Below are 21,991 nucleotides of genomic sequence, written 5' to 3'. Positions count from 1 at the left end.
GCTCTCTGTGGGATACGACTTTATCAGAACAGAAATGAAGGGGGCGCATCACAGCGGTTTCTTCTGCCTCTAGGCAAGACTCCACCCATTTTCCCTGTTGCTCAAGGCTGTGTCTTTTTCCCCAGTCCCCTTCAAAGGTGCTGTTTCACAGACCCACAGTCTGGTCAGCTTGATTCACCGCACTCTGAACTCCTTCCTCTCTGTGGTTCCTTAAGTGTGCTTTCAAGTTTGCATGTAACCACATTCCCATAATAGTTCTGTGGAGTTTTTGACTAAAGTATCACAATGAGGAATTTTCCTTCCCTAAAATCGCCCACACTTCACTTGATTCTCCTCTTCCCCGTGAATCTGAGACATCATTAATTTTTAAATTCTGCGTTTCTAGTTGTCATACAATTGCAAGCCAGCCTGTAGCCTTTTCAGGTGGATGCGTTTTACTTCACGATGCATACTTACTTTTCACCTGTGCTTTTGCATGGGGTGGTGACCTTTTTCCTTTTATTGCTGTCATTGCACAAATATTACAGTGTACGAATTTTACCTGTAGCGGCTTCCGTGTCTGACCTCAAGAAGTTCTAATATTTCTTTCATTTCCAGTTCTTCTGGAATTTGATTGTTTCAAATTTTGATTGTTTCAAAAGGTCTTAATATATTCTCTATATTGAAAAGTGTTTTGTCCAACAGTAAAAAAATGCTTTCTGGTCTTTTCTTGCTTGCATGATGTCTGATGAGAAACCTGCTATAATTCTTATCTTTGACCTCTCTGAGTAAGGTGGGTTTCTGTTACTCATGGTGCTCTTCTTGGCAGGTTTTGTTTTTCTCTTTGCTTCTGTCAAGCTTAAGTATACCAAACATGGTTTTTTAAAATAAAAGTTCATCTGTCTAGTGTTATCTAAGCTTCCGAGATCTGTGATCTTTGTGTCTTTCATTAATTTTGGATTTTTAAAATCTTTTATTACCTTTTTGGCCTCAATATCTTTTTCTTCTTTTTCTGATACCCCAGTGTACATATATTACTTTATAAACTTCCTCAAAATTCTTATATATTCTGTTCTAATGATTTTTTTGTTTGTGTATTTGTTTGAATTTCAGTTTTGGATGTTTTCTATTGACCTGTGCTCAAGATCACCAAGGCTTTTCTTGGTTATGTTAAGTCTACTGATGAGCCCTCAGAAGATATTCTGCATTGTTGGTTTTGGTTTCCAACAATAAGAAAGTGATTCCTACATGTCTGTGTACGCGTGCGCATGCATTACATTTTTGCAAGTGTGTAAGCAGGCACATGTGGAGGCCAGAGCTTGACACTGGGATATTTTCCTCAATCATATCTCCACAGTTTTTTTGAAAGGTCACCTGGCCCTTGTGTGGGTTCTAAGTATTCAAACTCAGGGCCCCATGCTTGTGGAAAAAGTGCTTCGCCTACTGGTCCATCCCCCCAGTCCTCTCTGAGAGTGTGTATCCCTCTCCTTAAAGCACACACCTCTTGCTTGCTGTCTATGCTCTCTACTGCAGCCCTTAACTTACTAACCATAGCTCTCTGAAATCTCCAATCTGATTATTTCAATGTTTGTTCCTATCCGAGTCTGTGTCTGATAGTGGCTTTGTCTCTTTAGTCATCTTGTCAGGTTTTGTTTTGTTTTTGGAAATAAGGTCTTATGCTATAACATAGGTTGGCCTGGTGCTTGCTTGAACTCATGGCAATCTTCCTGTTTCAGACCCCAGGGCTAGAACTGGTCCTTGGAGGAAGAGAGATGATTCATCCAGATGATGCTGCAGCTCAGGAGAGGCTGGTAGCGGATGACCCATCAGTCTGGGGGTAGAAAGACAACCTCTGTTTCCTGCTATCAGAGTTCCTCTTGTGGCCACCTGTAGCACCTTCCTTGCCTGCTCCAGCTGCCTACTCCCTTGCAGATATTTCATAGATCACTCTCCAATTAGCCACCTACACTCAAAGCTCGATCTCAGACTGTTTACTGGGAGAAATCAATATTTGACACACAATGAAGGGGCCTGAGATTGTAGAAAGACATGCCAGCTTCATTCTCTTTTCTAATGCATGAGCTTAGATAGCAACAGGAATAATGGTAGAAAGTAATGATTACTAAGAAAACAATGGAAGGGTTTGAACCTTGTGTTAACAGTGAAACGGGAGATAGAGGGCATTGATTGGTTCATAATGGATTATTAGTATTCTGTGTGTGTGTGCATATATATTTGTGGAGTTGAGTACCTGTGCATGTGTAAAAGCCAGAGATGAACATCAGGTATCTTCCTCTGTCTTTCTCCACCTTATTTCCTTTCTTCTTCTTCTTCTTCTTCTTCTTCTTCTTCTTCTTCTTCTTCTTCTTCTTCTTCTTCTTCTTCTTCTTCTTCTTCTTCTTCTTCCTCCTCCTCCTCCTCCTCCTCCTCCTCCTCCTCCTCCTCCTCCTCCTCCTCCTCCTCCTCCTCCTCCTCCTCCTCCTCCTCCTCCTCCTCCTCCTCCTCCTCCTCCTCCTCCTCCTCTTCTTCTTCTTCTTCTTCTTCTTCTTCTTCTTCTTCTTCTTCTTCTTTCTCTGAGATAGAGTTTCTCTGTATAGCCCTGGCTGTCCTGGAACTTGCTCTGTAGACCAAGCTGGCCTCCTTACAGAGATCCACTTGTCTCTGCCTCCCCCCACCCCCGCACCTAAGTGCTAGACACCACCATGCGACCTCCTTACTTTTTTAACACAGGGTTTCTCATTAAACTGAGATCTTGACTTTTTTCCATGCGAGAGTGGCTGACCAGCAAGCTCCAGTGGTCCACCTGCCTTGTCCAGGGCTGATACATCCATGCTCAGCTTTCTCTGTGGGTGCTGAGAATCTGAACCCAGTCCCCCATACTTGCATAGTTAGCTCTCATGCCATCTCTCTCACTTGGGTTGACAGTGTTCCAGGTGTTGGAAAGATAGCTAAGACAAGATGGAGCTCTTCTATGATGCTATTTGAGGGGGTGGAAGTCAGGAGGGAGGAAGGCAGGGAGGGAAGCTGTCTGGGCCAGAGTATTAGAAAAAAAAAGGAATTAAAAAGTTCATACAAGTTCAGTCTGTGAGGTCTTGGACCCTGTTAGCTTTTTGTGAGGTCCCATGTGTCATCTGTAGTATGAAAGGGGGCAGATCCTCCCTCACCACTTGTTCTGTCCTTGCTTCCAAAGGGGGAGGCAGAGGCTAGGCCATCTGTGGGGAAGCAACTGATGGAAGTTTCAGAGTTTCTAGTCTGTTTGTAGCCGTCACAATGGTTTCATTCTTGCCAGGATTCCTTGAAACAGGGTGAAAAGTTGACCTGTCAACGCGCCAGAGTCATGCTGTGCATCCCGATGGAGCCAGAGCTGCTTGGCAAGCCCAGCAGCCCTTGCCTTTGGAGTTTCCTATCCCTCTGACATGTTAGATGGTGGCTGGCCGCCTCCTTCATCTCACTGTCATGATGATAGAGTTTCCGTATCCTAGCCTCGTTGAAATGTCAGTGTGCTAATAACAAGTGAAATGCATCTTGTAGGTATGTCCCGAGCTGACCTTTGCAGGGCAGGAACCATCTCTGCTTAGTTCACTGTTAAATGTTGATCCGGCTTCAGATATGAGCTAAGAGTAGGTAGGCACTCTGCACATTGTTGGAAGACTTTGACCTTGTCACCTAATATGTAAGGTCTTTTTTGGCATCTACTGAATTGGGGTAGAAAGTCTTATCAAGTATTTTAAATTATTTATGTGAAAGTATTTTGATTGGAAAAGAGTAGCCACATGGACATTTCTGTGACAAAACTATTGAATCTAATCATTTGACTTGAAAGGAAACATTGAGTTCATCCTTCCATGTCATGTGGAAACACTTTCTGCTAGAATGCTGGCAGATAGTTATATTTAAGACTTAGAGCTGGGCGGTGGTGGCACACGCCTTTAATCCCAGCACTCGGGAGGCAGAGACAGGCGGATCTCTGTGAGTTCGAGGCCAGCCTGGTCTACAAGAGCTAGTTCCAGGACAGGAACCAAAAGCTATGGAGAAACCCTGTCTCGAAAAATCCAAAAAAAAAAAAAAAAAAAAAAAAAAGACTTAGACACTATCATCGATTAGCAACCCAGTATGTTCGAATAAGTGCCATTATTGGATAACTCTTGTTCACTTTGACCCAAGAGGCCATTCTAGAACAAGCACATCACAACAACTTAAGAACTTGCTAGGAATGAAGAACCTCGGACCCTAATCAGGACCTGAAAACAAAATTCATGTTTAATAGGACCATATGCATATTACAATTTGAAAAGTATTTCCTCAGAGAAGTTTTTTTAATACACATTGACTAAAAAAATTATTCTTTGTAATATTTGGTCAATTATCTCAATTTTGACTCTTGTTACTTTAAGCCTAAGTTATTCTTTATTGCTCGTGACAGGTATTCAGTTATTTGCAGATAGGAGCCAAATGTTTCCTTGACTGGGTTCCTCTGAGATTTGAGACTAGGAACCCTTCCTACCCCAAGCTTGTCAGTGGCATCCTTGTTCTGTGGGATTATTTGAACATGGATGCCAGGGATGTGAGGTAGTTATGAAAGGAAACACAGCCAGTGTCTCACGATGGGTGGAATAGGAGTGAGAGAGAACATTCTGAGCTAAGCGTTTGTACATCCGAGCCCCAGAGCAAACAAACAGGATGAGAGCACTTGGTTCAGCCTTCGTGACTACGTAACACAGATGCTGCCCTCCCCTAGCTTCTCTATCCCCACAGGTGTAGCTTTTTAAACTCAGTCTTTTAGTTTCTAAACGAAAATTTATCTGCCTCTCATATGACAAGACTTTTAAACTCAGTCTTTTAGTTTCTAAACGAAAATTTATCTGCCTCTCATATGACAAGACTGGAATGTAAATTTCTGAGAGCAAGGATAAATCTGTTTTTTCTTCTTTTTGTTTTTTGTTTTTGCATCCAACTTAAACCAGTACTTAACCCCTTTTATGCTCCTAACTGATGGTTTTGAATATATAGGCAAATTAACAAATGAGGTGATGTGATTGTAAAACTTTTGTCATGTTTTCAAGACATAGCAGTATGCTCTGTCCCTCACCCAGGGTGGCATAATGAAGTTGGCAGGATATGCTGTCCAATCACTGTGGAGTTATTATTATTTCTATTTCAGACTTCATATTTGATGATCTCAGCCTAGTTATAACAGACAAGAATATGCTCCTCACTGTTATGGCTGTTGGAAAGGCCAAAATAACCTGTACTGAGTCAATTTAGCTAACCAATGGGGTGGTGTTTGCTTCAAATGACATCTTTAGAGTCTTCCATTTGGGGCGCAGGGGCCTTCCAAGGTTAGGAGGGCCTTCCTGACTCATTACATGCTGGGTTCTTTTCCACTTCCTTCCTTCCAATCATCCTGCTAATGCAGTAGAAGCCATGTCTCTTGCCATCAGCCGCCCTTTCTCTGTAACCATAACCAAGGCTACAGAGGAGAGAGATGAATACAGAGTACATGGATAACACAGTGATCCTGGACGCCAATGGGAAGCATGGCATTTTCTGGTATCAAATATAATAATAGGTAGAGACAGAGGAAGGAGAAAACAGACTGGCCCCTTTGCCATGGCAACAGTAAGTGCATTTATTACATAAACAGAAGAAGGAAGGGCATTTATTCGGTCCCTGTGCTTTTCTTTTCTAATCCCCAGGCTCTCTCTCCTGTTTTTAGTTTAGATTCTCCAAAGGGCTGCCAGTTACCTCACAATGACATCAATGGTTCCTCTAAATGCCTGTGCTATGCAGGTATATGCTTGACTTCATGATATTTTGTCATCTAAGTACAAATACATAAAGTTTTCTTTAAAAGCTCACTGAAGAATAGCCCAAGCCTTCTTTTGTCAGGCACAAAAGGATGCTCTCTTTCAAAGTCTGTCTTTATCTGGACGCAGTCTGCTTACAAGCAGGAATCAAGACACTGCTTTCTCTCTAATTCAGTGTCATTAGAGAATGGGTTCATTGACATCTGTCTCAAGGGCGAGTGTTCACTGGCGCACCTCTGATGAAGGTGCTGGAAAGGAAAACCAGTGAACACCTGAGCACAGCTCTCTCACCTCCAGGCACCTCAAAGGGTATTGGTCTTTACTGTGCTGCTGTGTTTTTCTATCCCCTGGTCTACTGGAAGAGTAGGGGGAGGCCATTAAACATTTATGCGTCCAGCATTGTTCTTTCGGAGGTAGGAAAGATGAGGGAAATGGAGAGTAAGCTCCTCAGAGCATTGCTGTATTTTCACAGACTTCTCTGTGGGCGAGTCAACAGATGGAAGGGAAAAATCAAGCCCCTCAAACCCCATTTAGTGAGTGTTCCAGGTAGCCCACACCCGCAGCAGGAGCCGTGACGTGGTTTGGCATAGTTGATGAGGCAAGGACCTAAACTAGACCACATGGATGGGGAGCAATATCAGCTCCCTCTTTTGTGGAACCCAGGGCCTTGTGCAGGTAAAAGACGTGCCCTGAGCTGTTGCTCCACACTACCCATTTACTAGCTGGGAAAGATGCTTAACATCTCTGAGACTCAGTTTCCACAGCAACCATGCACAATCAGAATAAATTCTGTCAGAGGGAAGTGTTAGGATTATCACAGAATGTGGAGGATGCTTGGCATTCTGGGGCGGTGGTTTTCAAAAATAAGAACCTTAGTACATTTCCATTCCCACTGAGGTTTGGATCTGAAGAATGTGTTTGTTGGGCATTCTCCTGTCTTCATCTTCTTTGGATGTCATCAATTAATTTTTGCTTCTCTCCTAGTATCTCTGTACATTTCATATACAACCTTCCTAATCTGTTTCTTGTGTTGCATCTCAATTTTCAGAGACACGTTCAAACTCCATATTGCATAACACTTAAAGATATTCAGAATCTGATACTCAGTGTCTCCTCCATACATGCCATATTTATTAGTTCTGAGACTGAGAACCACTACATAGTGGGGGGCGTATCTCTGCCCTTTTCAATAGAAAACAAGAAATAATTGCTCCCTGGAAGAATAATTATTGTGGGTTGCACTGTATCTCCCCGAAATGTGTATGCTGAAGCTCCAAGCATAATTGCCTCTGAATGTGAATGTGTTTGGAGGTAGGCCTTAAAGAGGCCAGAGGGGTGGATCCTAATTCTATCTGACCAGTGTTTTTAGTAGAGGGAATTTGAAAATACAGGGAGTTACTGGAGGCACAGATTTACAGAAAAGAGCCCTGGCAACTCAGCAAGAGCAGCCATCCTCAGGCCAAACACAGGCCATGGGAAGGACATGATCTTGAATTCTAGTTTTCAAAACCTGGAGAAAATAAAATTAGATTGTCTGATATACTCCGCCCTGGCTAATGAATAGAGTGATTTTTATTTATTTTTTTATTTTATTTATTTTTTTTTAGAGTGATTTTTAAAGTGGTTTAACTAGCTAGCCATTAGCATGGCTCAGATAGTGGGCTATAAGATGTGTCACAAAGGACCAAGGGCTGCAAGTAGAAATGAAGGAATTTGTCATCGGAGGACTTCGATTTTGTGTTCATGAGGGCTTCACTGTGGATGTGACATTTTAGCAAGCATGTAAATTAGATGAAGGAGATAGATGACCAGGAACACGCGGAGCAAGAGAGGCTCTCACGTGCAGGGGCTGGCAGTGGGAAGGCTTCCATCTGGGACTGTGCTTGTGACTGTTCAAGGACAGCAATGCCTGGCCAGTGGGGCTGAAACGTGAAGAGCGCAGGAAAGAGCGACATTGCAGAAAGGTAATGTCATTCTCCATAGCTTCTGGGGACTGATTACAGAGGAAAACAACCTCTAGAGTTAAGAGAAGAGTGGGAGAATGATGAGGGCACGAGAAGGAAGGAAGAAGACATACAGAGAGACACACAGATTGAGAGAGGAAAGAGAAATGGGAAGACACAGGGAGAGGCAGAGAAAGATACACAGAGAGGCAGAGACAGAGAGAAGGAGAGAAAGAAGCCAGTTGAAAAGGGTCATATAGCATATGAATTTACTTGTAGCATATTACAGAAGGGCAAACTAGAGAGACAACAAATAGATCTCAGTCATTATGGGACTAAAGGAGGAAGAAGACTGAGTAGCTAAAGCACAGACAGTATTTTATGTCAGTGGCCAAACCATTTTGCCTGGTGTAATGATGGATTCGCTCAACACTATGTATGGATTTGTTGAAGTCCATAGAATTTTATTTACAATACATGCTGGGCCTTAATACATAAAAATTTTTACAAAACCACCCAAGAAGATCCCAGAGTAGAATATGGAGTATGACAAAGTAATTTATTCTAATCTCCTTCATTGGAACTGGGGAGAAAATTTGATGACCTAAAAACCTTTGAAAATGAATATAGGGTTATCCATTAGCCCTGTAGTCTAGTTGATAAGGGTTTCTTCTTGGGGGAGGCAATAAATAGATTTAAGCAGATGTGAATGGAACTCAGTTTCATGTTGGTTTCTAGTCATTGATGAAAGAGTTTGTGGGTGAGCAAGAAGAGATGGAAAGACTGATCTTTGTGGTCATAAACGAGAAGTGGAAACATCAACATGAATTTATGCCTTCATTGCAATAGTTACAGAGGTTAATATATGTAAATAATTACACACACACTCTCTCTGGAAGGGTGGAGAAGCAAGGACACACTCAGCCTTATCCAGATCTTTTTTTCTAGTACTATTCCAATGGAGAAATTGTCTACTCAATAATAGGAGATATAAAAAATGAATGTGGCAGATGTTATTGTGCCCCAAAGCAAAGAAATCATTTTAAATATACCTACAATGATGGGGTATGTTAAAGGGAAATAAAAGTCAGCGTTTGAAGCCTTTAATGGTTCCAAAAGCAGTGGGGCATCACAATAAAGTATCATTGACCTATAACCTAAAATACAAAGTATACATTTATATCTATTGATATAAATAATTCAACACACCGTAAGCCATGGAAAAGATAGATCTCCCGTGCAGAGGAGCTTCAAGGAAGTCAGCTGATTCCCCAGTCCTCAAGTGTGGGTCGCGCATGGTGATTTATTCCCAAAGAATAAAGGGTCAAGAAGAGAAGAGTTACTTTAAGAGGTAGAACCCGAGCTAGGTGGTGGTGGCGCATGCCTTTAACCCAAGCACTAGGAAGGCAGAAGCAGATGGATCTCTGTGAGTTTGAAGCCAACTTGGTCTGCAAAGCGAGTTCCAGGATAATAGCCAGAGCTGCTACATAGCTCTTGAAAAACCAAAACCAAAACAAAGCATAAAGGAAGTAAGACCTGGTATTACCTCAGCCACGTAACTAAGACCAATATTGGAGGAGGGAGTTGTGTGGATAGCATGCGCTCTTGGTGTGAGGCAATGGGAAAGAAAAGAAAGCATGTTGCTTCTCTGGTCTTCACCCCAATGAATTGCACAGTCATGGCCTAACCCTGAGAAAAACAAGGCAGTGGCTGGGGTTTATTTCACAAGATGGGGACTCCTCCGGACTGTCAATGCTACTGAAACCCAGCAAAGTCATATATGCAGCACCCTAGAGGGGATCCTGTGGCAGGAAGAGGATGTTTGCGGGAAAAAGAAAATATGAATAATGTGTGGATTTACACCAAAAAAAATTATGTGTTGGTATTGGCTTATTGATTAGGTCAGTGCATCCTACGAGTGTAGTTGTAGGTCAGAAAGGAGACTTGGTTTAAGGGGCGTGAAAATTGCACTTTTTTTTAAAGATCAAATTTTCTGTAAATTGAAAGCTTCTAAAATAAAAAGAAATAGATTCTTGAAAAAAATTCCTTTAAATCTTTACCCTATTCAACCAATTCAGGATGTATGGTGATGGGAGCCCGGTACCAGGGCTTTTTAAAGTGCCCAGGTACCATCCACATACAGTAGTCTGGAACACTCTGGTAAAAGTGGCTCTCTGTAATTCATGGCAAATGGTCTGAACTCAATGAAGTGCTTGATGGTGTTTCTATTTTATATCTTTGCGAGGCTGCGGTTTTAATCAATGAGAAAAATATAAAGTCCTGGAACAGGTTGTCCATTTCAGGACCACTTGGTGCCATTCCATTGGATGTTGAACCATTAATTAAGGGTTGTTTCAAGTGTGGCTACAAGCAACATTAGATCTTAAAATTTATCCTATAACTTTCCTCTACTAAAATGAGAAAAAAGAATGACAGGGAGATGGCTCAGTGGGTAAAGAACCAAATCCCAAGAACCCAGGTAAAAGCTGGCCATTATGCCACTGGCAGGTACAGTGTGTGTGTGTGTGTGTGTGTGTGTGTGTGTGTGTGTACAGGTGGATCCCAGTGGCTCTTTGGCCAGGTAGTTGAGCTGAAACAGCAAACAGCAAATTGTAGGCTTAGTGGGAGATCCTGTCCCAAAAAGATAAGAGGAAGAACAATGAAGTAAGACACCTGATGTCAACCTCCAGCCTCCACGCATGTGCAGTCTCTACACAGGACTTCTCAACCTGTGGGTCTCCATCCCTTTGGAGATTGACTATCGGGTATCCCACATATTAGATATTTACATTATGATTCATAACAGTAGCAGCATTAGAGTTATGAAGTAGCAACAAGATAATTTTATGGTTGGGGTCACCATAACATGAAGAATTGTACTAAAGGATCTCAGCCTTAGGAAGATTGAAATCAGCTGATCTACACAAACAAAATGAAAAAGAAAAAAGTCATTTATATGCATACCCCTTTCTCTGCCTGATCCCTATTTCCTCATTGTCAAAGCCCATCAGTACACTGTAATGCTGGGCTCCCTAAATCTTCTCTATGTATGATTTCTTTGTACCTGTGAAATACTTGTGTTATCCTATTAGCATGTGACATAGGAATAAAACTTAAAATTTACAGATGATAAGACATAAAGAAATTTATTGTAGGGGCTGGAGAGATGACTTAGCGGTTAAGAGCACTGGCTGCTCTTCCAGAGGTCCTGAGTTCAATTCCCAGCAATCACATGGTGGCTCACAACCATCTGTAATTGAGATCTGGTGCTCTTTTCTGGCCTGCAGGCATACATGCAGGTAGAACACTGTGTATATAGTAAATAAATTAGTCTTTAAAGAAAGAAATTTCTTTTAAATAATTTTTGGGTATTCATAATTTTACCAGTTATTAAAGGTGAAAACAAAACTGAGCACAAACGAGATGGGTTGGCTTATTTATGTTTATATATAAGGAGTGAAATCCTGGCTGAATATTTCATACTGAGTGTAGAACATCATCAATGTATTTCAGAGTAGGTTAGTAATTTGGTTTTATAATTGTCAGTGCTGAGTTGCTGCTTCGAATAAATCCATAGTGTAAGATGTCAGAGTATTTAGGGCCATCAGAAGTTGTTGGAAATTTTGCCATAATCCCCAAATTCATTGAATGATGTGTTATGAAAACTCAAACTAATGACTAAAGCAGCAATTTTTAAAATCAAACATTCTAGCATTCTACCACAGATACACCAATTTATTACTTGCATGTTGAAGGATGATGACAAAAAATATTAGAAGTCTTTGTTTTCCATAATTACAGTATCAAGTTCCTGTAGGAGCAGAAAGCTTCATTTGCACAGTAGGACACTATAGTCTGTGATGTCACAGAATCATATCTGGGTTGGGACGTTGCAGGTAGTGTTTGTTGGGGCAATGGTGCTTGGTTGTGTGCACAATGCAAAGTGCACACATTGTGTGTCCCGAGTCAAAGCCTCAGTGACGTCACCCAGGGTGAAACGCAGGTGAATGCCGCTGGGAAAACCTTGTGTTTATTTAACTTACTATTTATGATAAATATATTCATCTAAAACATTGATTTATACTTAAGTTTGAATTGAATTTTAGTGGTTGTGCCATTTTCCCCCGGCAATCCCCATATTCATTTATTCTACACCATATGGAGTTTAGATCCACAGTTAATGAAGCTGGGCTCCGTTTTTCATCTTGTCTGGCCTGTTCTCTGCTCCAGGGGGCCTGACCCACCAACTACAATCTTCAGACCCTATTGCTTGGACTTTCGGTTGGTTTAGGTGGAATGGCGGCGGCAGATGCATATCTGTGCCCTGATCTTCTCCTTTCTCTCTGTTAATCAATTCCAGCTCTCATTTTCCCCTGGAAACATGATTCCCTTCCCTCTTCAGCCTGTGTAGGGCTAACAGCTTCCAGCTGCTGCTAGTCCCTAGGTAACTCTCTCTCTCTTTCTCTCTCTCTCTCTCTCTCTCTCTCTCTCTCTCTCTCTCTCTCTCTCTCTCCTTCCTCCCCTCCTCCATATGTATGTGTATTTTAGTTATCTTCTATTAGATATATGTTTGTAATTTTCCTCTCCCTGTATATATTTAAACTTTCTATTTACTAAAATATTTTTAATCTGACCCTTTGAAGGCACTATTTATTTTCCGTTAGGGTATTGATGACTACGATTAGCTTATAGTTATTAGCTTCCTGTTCTTGAGATTGATGAGTCCCCTCCCTCCTTTTAAGCTAAGGCAATGTCCCATCTGCATTCTTGGACTTAAAAAGGGCCTTTTTTTCAGTATGACATGGTGATGTTGGTAGAGAACATTATTTTCTCCAAATCCTTATTTGGCAAAAGCAAGAGTTGGCAAGAACAAGGTGGTGCTCCACACATTTTTTAAATTTTATTTTTGAAGTACAGAGCCTGGGAACCACTCATCCAAATGGGAGCCCAACTTGGAAGATGAAGAGTGTTCAGCCACAATTCATTTTTACCACAAGAATCTTGCATAACTGGGGGCAGTTGCCAGTGACTGTCACAGTGGGCACTCAGGTTCCTGGGGTCCCGCAGTTTGCATAATCCTTTGGTAAAGGGGAAAAGTAGCAGAGGAAACTAGGAGGAGTGAAAAAAGTTAAAGTGGCTGTGTTCTGTTTCCGTTGCTACAGAAGGAGATGTTACAACACACACTGTTTGAATCTCGAAAACACAGTGTTGTGTTTCATTGGAAACTTGGTAGAGGATCGGCATGGGAAGGGGCCCAGAGGGCACTGGGGAGATTTACCAAGCAGTTCATGGATGGTTCAGTGAAGTGTGGGTGTTTGGTGACAATGATTAAATTCTAGGTTTGTGGGGCATAGAGAGGACCGATGGGGGAGGGCATAGAGAGGACCGATGGAGGAGGGCATAAGAACGTATATCCAGAACTGTTTGCATCTTCACTATGACCAAGCCTTTGATGATAAAAAAATTACTAACGTTCCTTCATAAATGATTCCATCACTAAGCAACACACACTGGACATTTTGTGTGCATTGGTGTTTTAAACTGAATGTGTTTCATAATGTCAAGTCCATCTAATCTACAATTGAAACAAGAGTGCTGAAGCAACCTAACATTGGGTGATGTCCCGGAACTCATCAGTCTCCTTGGCTTTAATATCATTCCAAGCCGAGAGCGCAGTGTCCTTTCTGCAATATCAAATTATGATTAACTTTTTTTCTGCAAACTTATTAACATTTTAATTTTCACCTTTGAAGCAAGTCTGTTGGTTTTTATTCTAAGTATCTTTTCTTCTCTGTGATACAAAAATACAAAGTGATCTCTTAAAATTCAATTTTTTCTTTATGCATTTCTGAAAGGGAATTTTAAGAGCTTAGTTATAGGGGCTAGAGGGATGAATCAGCGGTTAAGAGTACTTGCTGCTCTTGCAGAAGAGCAGAGTTCAGTCCCCAGCACCCTCGTGTTGGCTCATAGTCATCTGTAATTCCAGTTCCAGAGAATCTGACACCCTCTTTTGGCCCTTGAGGATCCTGCAAGCATGTAGAGCTCTTAGACTACATAGGCAAAACACTCATACACATAAAATTAAAACCCCTAATTATAAGAATTTTGTTTTATAGTTATAATTTGAATACCAGCTATTATTTATTTCACATGAGAAAAATCAATAAACTCAACAATTTCCTTTCTTTTTACATTTTTACTATGGAAACCGAATTAAAGAAGCTTTAAGCACAGACAGACTTTTACTTCGTGTTGGGAAGTAGTTTATGGAAAACTTGGGAGTGGCTTCAGCAGGTTTTCTACTACATGGAGAAAGTTGGTCATAGAGCAAAGGATATTCATATCAAGAAGATGGGAACAGCTTGGCAAGGAGATGATGCATACCGGTGATTCTAGCCCTGAGTTCTAAACTGCATAGTAATAACACGTCTACATACAGTAAGAAAGGCTGAGCTATTGGAGGTTCCCAGTGATTGTAGGGCTTCTGCGGACCACCTACATGTCTGCTTTCCCTGCTACTTGAGTGTTGAAATATCCATTTCGAGGAGATAATAAAAACCATGGCCTCTTGGCCTGCCTGCTGTGTTGGGTGGGATCCTTCAGGGTGGGGGTGGCAGAAATGTAGCTGGGGTGATTGGCAGTGAAAAGGGAAACAGTGGCTGTGGTAACTCAAGAAGTAGAAGAGGAGGAGTTGGGCCTCTGGAAGGCATGGCCAAGCCCTTGGGTGGCACACAGAACCCAGGACCAGACACGTGCTTCATGCTGGGCATTGTGCCCTCTGTGGAGGGTTATCTTGGTTATCTGGTGTGCTTTTTTTTCCCCCTGGAGCTTTCTTTTATGTCTCCCCACAACTCCGTTGTAATTTTGGTCCATTACCACAGAAGGAGATGTTATATAGCACACTGTGCTTTGACTCTACAAAAATAATAATAAACCAAATTCAAGCTCTGAAGACTAAGAGAGCTGTCCCAATTAGGAAGAAAGGGGAGACAGCAGAGAGGCAACACTGATGCTGCCCTGAGTAAAAAGGGCCCTGCATCCTTGAGACGATCCCATCACTGAGTGACGCTCAGTAGGCATTTGTACTCAGTGATGTTTAAACTCAGATGCACTTTAAAAGACCAAGAATGGTAAACATAAAACCATAACACAGAGTCTGAAGTTGCGGGCGAAGTTCGTTTCTCAGATGGAGCCCGGTGGGGAAGAATCAGTAGATGCTCTGAGTGAGTCTGGAGAGAAACGTTCTGAGAGACTCAGAGCAGCAGAAGGGGCTGCCATCCCTGGTGATCTGTTTCCAGCTCGACTCAGCAAAGCTTCGGAGGAGAGGAGTAATGCCCAAGCAAGAGGCAGACATCATGCATGGCTTGGAAGCCTTCGCATGGTGCCTGCAACCCAGGGTGTGTTGGAGCACACGTCTCTAACGTCTCTATGCTCTTCAGAGAGGCCTCGAGCAAACAGGGACAGTCATTGGTCTCAAATAACCTTTGGCATGGATCCATATAGATCAACACTAGAAGACAGAGATAGTGGAGGCAGAGGCCAAATTCAACAGATGTCCAGGGATCAGGGCCTTCGCTCATGCTGACCGTGTCCTCCACACCAGTGCTGTCCCCTCCCAGCCTGGAAGTTAGATATGAAAACAAAACATACCAATCAAGAACTGGAAGTCTTTGACCGTTTTCTATCAGTTGGTAAACAGGATCCTATTGAGGAAATTAAGTTTGGATACACCAGAAAAAAGTTACAGAGAGCTACAATATCTGACATTTATTTATGCGGCCTGAAATTCTAATTTTGTGTCTCACACCAGCTCATGCTGCTTACACGGAGAGGACCTGGCTGCCGGCAGCTTCGGCTCCGGTTCTCAGCCACACATGCATCCGGCTCTTGCACCAGCCGCAGACTGGCTCTAATACCTCCACGTATGCTGAGAGCGGTGGATATTCATGTCTCGGATTAGTGGGAATCGCTAGTATAATATAAAGAATTATACCATGAAGGGATAATGACCAGGAAATACCGACACACATTTGGTATGCACACAATTGAAAAGTATTTTTTAATCCGCTGTTGATTGAACCTGGGGGTGGATGTGGGCAAACAGCACTAAGCAGCTGACCGGGGAAGCTCTTTGCCCCTTGTCTCGCAACACCTTGGTATCTCACACCAGATCTTGTTGGAAAAACCTCAGAGAACAATCTGGACTGACCCGTCTCCAATCACTTTCCCATGCTCTCTTCCAGCTGGAGTCACAGGCAGAGGTTACTGCGACAGGTCCAGCGTAGGCCACGTGCTGCGCGGCCTTCCTGTGCCGCCAGGATACTACACTTGGCAGCCTGATTAGACCCACGTGCTTGGAGTCAAGGAAAAACAGAGGAGGGGGAGGAAGGGAGTGGCTGAGAAAGTTCCTCAAGGTCACAGCGGTGGCCAAGACAAGAGATAATTCATCTTTCGGGACCCATTAATTCCGAACCAGAGCCCTGGAGGAAGCAGCGCTTTTGTAGCCTCCACGGCTGGTGCCGGCGAGAGGTGGATTGCTGGCCGGTGAATATGCCTGGTGGGCTTCACTCTCAAATCCCATCATGTTCCTGCGGAAAACAACATGCTTCATGCTTGTGAAAATTGGTTTGTAGTGTGTGTGTGTGTGTGTGTGTGTGTACAGATGGAGCATCAGGAAAATCAGAGGTATTGGCCACTTCAAGTTCTGTAAGGCCATAGATTGAAAAGCGTTTCAGTGCAAAGCTCCATTTAGTTGCAGAATTCTGATTTCAGCCCAACCATGTATTTATAGCCCTCTTTCAAGAATAAGTTCTCAATACTTATTCTCATAACTTTATTTCTCACTATATTTCAGGGGCAATGAAATAATAAATTTGCCTAACCTGTAAGACTTGGTGAGTTTATAAAATTTTCTTACACGTTGGTGTCCACTTCTGATGAATTTGGTGGGTAGACAGCAAATATAAAGATAGAGCATCAAGTATTGAAACGGTGTTAATGAATCCTGGAGGAAAAAAAATCATGCTCTGGTACTGATATTTAATCTTGCATGAAGGATTCTCATCCTTAATACAAAATTGTAAACAATGTTATCTGTGTGTGTGTGTGTGTGTGTGTGTTGTGGTATGGCGCTTATGGTGTGTGAGCACGCCTGTGTGTGCACCGAGGTCAGTGGCGGCCATCAGGTGGCCTTTCCTATGACTCTCTACCTAAATCCTTTGAGGCTGTTGGCTCTCACTGAACCTCACCTCTGCTAGGCAAGCACTTCACTGTTGAACAAGACCCCAAACCCTGGAACTTAACAGCTGTGCAGGCAACCAGCAAACCATAACAGTCCTGCTGCCTCTGGCCCCATCAGTGCCAGGGTCACAGGGGTGTGTTGGACGGAGCCTGGCTTGTTGCATGGGTATTGTGGTCTGAGCTGGGGTCTTCTTGACTGTGCAGCAAGCATTCCTAACCACTGAGCCATCTCTCCAGCCTCTTGCTTACTTAGTTTTGGATCACAGTGCAAGGAGGGGCTATGAACTTCCCTGGCAGGCAGTCAAGGGAATATGATTCTTCTGTATCCTTGCCAACAGCATTCCCCACGGAGAGGGATTTAGATGAAATAAATGAGTTATGGATTGGGGCACTAGGTGGGAAAACAGACTGAACATTAGCTGGGCTGCCTCAGCCTTTCAGGACCATGTGAATGGTTTTACTTCCTAGGCCTCACTTAATAAGGGACGCACACTCCCATATAGCCGTTTTCAGATGGCCCTTTTGTCTGACTCTGAAATGAACATACAATCACTCTAGGTTAGCTGGAACTCATAGAGATTCACCTGCCTCTCTCGTTGTCTCTGCCTCTGCCTCTCCCTCCCAAAGCCTGGGACTAAGGGCATGTACCAGCACATCTGGACAGTATTTTTTTTAAAGATTTATTTTATTTTATTGTGTGTGCATATTATCATTTGAATGTGCATACAGGTACGGAAAAAGGCCTGGAGACAGTGTCAAATTCCCTGAAGCTGGAATTAAAGGCATTTGTGAGCTACCAGCATGAGTGCTGGGAATCAAACCCCAGTCATCTACAAGAACAGCAAATGCTCATAAGCACTGATTCATCTCCCCAGTCCCTAGTATTTGTTTCTGGCAGCACAGGGCTTGACCATAAGATAGTTATTTGTTCTAAAGATATTGGTTCCCCTCGTGTTTCTTTTCATGACATGCATTTGCTCGAAAAGCCTTCATAGAGCGACAGCATGAGTATAATATATTACACGGTATGTGTGACTTATGGTATAGAACATATATTATAATACATAATGAGAAGACTTATGGTATAGAACATATATTATAATACGTAATGAGCAGCAGAGGAGCTGGTTCATTCTGAGCCTACAGACAACACCTTTGCTAGAAGAGCTTTTGAATATCATCCACTTAAAGAAGTCATCGCCAGCCTGTCAGTTAGCTCTCCTTGATTTGTTGATAATATCCTGTTTCACAACTATGTTAGAACTTGGGTTTTTCTTATTCTTCAATTTCCCTCCGAAAGCTTTATTTTCCTTTCACTGATCGTTAACTCTTTTGTTTAGAATACCTTGCTAAAACCTGTTGAGAACTGAGTGTGTTTTAGAGGCACTGTTGGAAAATTGATCTTAGGCTCAAACACTATCAGTTTTGTATTATCTGCTTGGAACTTCCCCCTTTTAAATGAATTCCTGGTACAGACAGAGGGACTAGCTACTATTTACTCAGGTGGGTCTGCCAGTTATCAGCTACTGGCACGTCATGTGACCCTAACTTAAAACACCTTTATGTAAAAGGTTTTCTTTGCTAGTGTTTACTTGGGCCTTAGAATCCATTATTTAATAGTTTCATTATTTACCCAGCAAATGCAGTTCAGTGTAATTAAATAGAAGAGGCCTTTTACTGTTATCTAAGATTTTGATTGAATATTTGTCACTATTGATTGTATTAGTGAATTTCTTTTAAAAAACAAACTGCAACATCCTTCAAGTTTTCAAGAACAGTACTCTTTTGTTGTTAGATCTATGTGGTACTCATTTCATAAAGTTCAATCATGTGTGTGTGTGCGCGTGCGTGTGCGTGCGTGTGCATGTGTGTGTGTGTGTAACAGGAGACTCATTCTGGATTGTGGTCACAGCTCAAATCACTGACCACAAGGTTGGTTGCTGGATGAGTCTGTGACTCCCGTAAGTCACCCAGTGTGATTATTCAGTGCATGGTGGTTGCATCCCTGTTAGCTGAGGGTTCAGATGCAAAGAGTGAAGAATGAGAAGGAAAGCTGAGGAGGAAAGAGGTGGTCCAGGAGAGAGTCGGTCATGGAAGTTCAGGGGTTCATGAAGGGCTGCATCAAGATTTGCAAGGCGATAATCAGGCACTGTTTACACTCTGAAACTAACAACCAAAATGGTGTTTTACCCAGTTTCTGTAGCCGTAAGCTCGGCCATGATTGATTGTTCCCAGTGGGGTTTGCATCTGTGTAAATGGGCAGTCTATTGATTTTTTTTCAAAAGAGAAAAAAGGTGAACACATTCATTTATTTTTTTACACTAAGTTTCCTTTTATGGATTTTTTCCCTCCCCTCCAAAAAATTATGGAGTGAGCCAGGGTGTTAATCCGTTTTGCTCTGGTGAACTCTACCTCCCGACAGAGATGCTGGCTGTGATTTTTTTCTAACCCATTTATTCCTTCACAGCTCTTTACCGGGCCTGAGATAAATAATGAATCCTTGTGCCAGCAAGGTGGAGATTCACAGGTATCCAGTTAATTAGATGCAAAGCTAGAGGTGTGGTGACATTCAGTGCTGTGACACGGTGCGGAAATACAGACATATCTAAGTGGAATCCACTTCTGCAGTAGGAGGGGCTTGCAGTGGGTTGTGATTAACCTTCAAGCAATGCATGGGGCTCCAACGGAATGGAGACTTTGGGCCTCTGTACTTTTTCTAGGGTAGTCATTTTTCATAATGCCCAGGTGTTTAATTTTTTTATTGAAGTTAACATGTGAAGCAACAGGTTTCTGCATGGCATGTAACGCACATGCGCCATTTTGCCTTGTTTCCATCATTCCCCCCCTCCACCACATTCCCCCTCCACCACATTCCCCCTCCACCACATTCCCCCTCCACATTGTCCTCTACCCTCCCTGCCCCCTTTCCAGTCTTTAACTCCCCCTATCCCTCATGTTGCTTGTATTCTGTTTCTTTTCTCCTCCCTCCTCTCCCATATAAGTTCTTTTCTACTTTAACATCTCTCTCTCTCTCTCTCTCTCTCTCTCTCTCTCTCTCTCTCTCTCTCTCTCTCTCTCATTTGGCTTTCTGAATATAGTTTATTTTGCTTAACATAGTGATCTCCTTTGTGTATGTATTTTCCTGGATAATCATGACCTTATTTTCCTTTATGACTGAATAAATCATTTTTTATACAAACTGTTTTTCCATTCGTCATGTTTTTTTTTTTTTTAATTATACTGTGTATGTGTGTTTAGGACAATCTTAGTCTTAGATGTCATCTTCAGGACACTGTTCATCTCTTTTGAGACAGGATTTCTATTGGCCTAAAGCTTACCAGTTAGGATAGACTGGCCAGTGAGCCTCAGAGGTGCTCCTGTCTCTGTTTCCCCAGTTCTGGGATTATAGATTCCAGTACCTGCCATTTTCACATGGATTTTGAGGATTAAATTCAGATCCTTACGCTTGCACGGCCATGCTTGACCAACTGAGGCACACCCCGCCTCGCCGCTCTCTTGATGGATATTTAGACTCACTCCATTTTTCAACAGTGCAACTGTTAGCATGGGTGTGCAAGTGTCTCTGTGGCCTGTTGACTTAGATCCCTGTGGGTGTATACTCAGGAGTAGTTGTTGTGATGGGCTCATTAGTGGTCCTCCTCTCAATAAATGTCCATGGCCCAATCCCTAGAATCTATGACTATGACCATATTTGAAAAAAGGCAAGTTTTGTAGACATCATTAAGTTAAGGAAGTTGAGATGAACTCACCCTTCAGTACTTGGAGGGGTCCTCACCCCGAAGGCAGTTGTTCTTACAATAGAAACAGTAGACACACGAGCGAAGAAACCAGCATAAGACAAAGGCAGACATTGGAATTTATGTGGCCACAAGCAAAGAATGTCTGAGATCTAGGGGTGGAAGAGGCAGGCTGGAGTGTCCCCTGGTTACTCAGGAAGCAGGGAGGAAGACTACAGACCTGTTGAGGTCCCGAGCAGAAAGAATAAATCTCGACTGTTTTAAACATTGTGTTTGTAGTAATTTGTTATAGCAACCACAGGAAATGAATATGCTAAGTTGATTATTTAATTACTCTGTTAAGGTTTCTTTTTGTGTTGTTAGAATAATAATAATCTGGAGACACCAAAATCTCAACTTCAGTTTTATCTCTGACATTCGTCCGTTTGCCTTTATGCCACAGTTTGGTGAAAACCGAAGGTAAGCTTTCCTAGGCTGATGCTGACTGCCTCGGGTGTCCATGGAGACTATTTAATAAGGACTTAAGCTATTTCTGAACAAGTCGGCTTCAACATATGGTCCGCAGGGCCACGTGCTTGTCAGAAAAGTGTTGATGGTCCTGAAAGAACGTGTCTATGGGGAGGGGATGTATTACAGATCCCACGGGTGGCAGCTTCCGTAACGGGTCATCCATCGGAGCAGGAGCTGGCCGCACAATCCCAGTGTCTGCCTTGGTTTGGGTTGCCTTCTTCATACCTGTGCCTTTGGGGTGAAGACTCATCCCAATAATGAAGGATGAATTCATCTCAACCCTGCTGTGCCCACTTTTGATGGCCTTCCTGGGGGAAATGCGGGTTAAATTAACCTTAGAAGCTTTTTGTGCATCGCCATCTACCCAATCTAAAGTATCTCCACTTATTTTTATTCTTTCATCTTCTCTCTGTTTTCCTTCAGATCAGCTGTAAAACTGGAAATCTTATGAACGCGTATGTCCTCCTCCCCCAAGTTCAAAGAAAGTAATATAGCACATGTTCTCAATAAACACTCATTAAGGAAGTAAACAGATAAATGAATACACATTTTGATCAGAGAACAACAAAATATGTAGTTTGAGGTTGGAAACTGACTCTCTATAACGACAGATACTTTTTTTTTTCCCAACTTGCTACATCAATATCATTGAGTTCCAGGATGGAAAACGAGGGGATCGTTAACTAACTAGAATAAGGAATGGCCCTCCTTCCTTTTGGGACAAGCAAGGCAGAGATGATGACTGATGCACTTT

This window comes from Chionomys nivalis, chromosome 11, assembly GCF_950005125.1.
Source record: "Chionomys nivalis chromosome 11, mChiNiv1.1, whole genome shotgun sequence".
NCBI lineage: Eukaryota > Metazoa > Chordata > Mammalia > Rodentia > Cricetidae > Chionomys > Chionomys nivalis.
Note: the sequence above shows the minus strand (reverse complement) of the source record.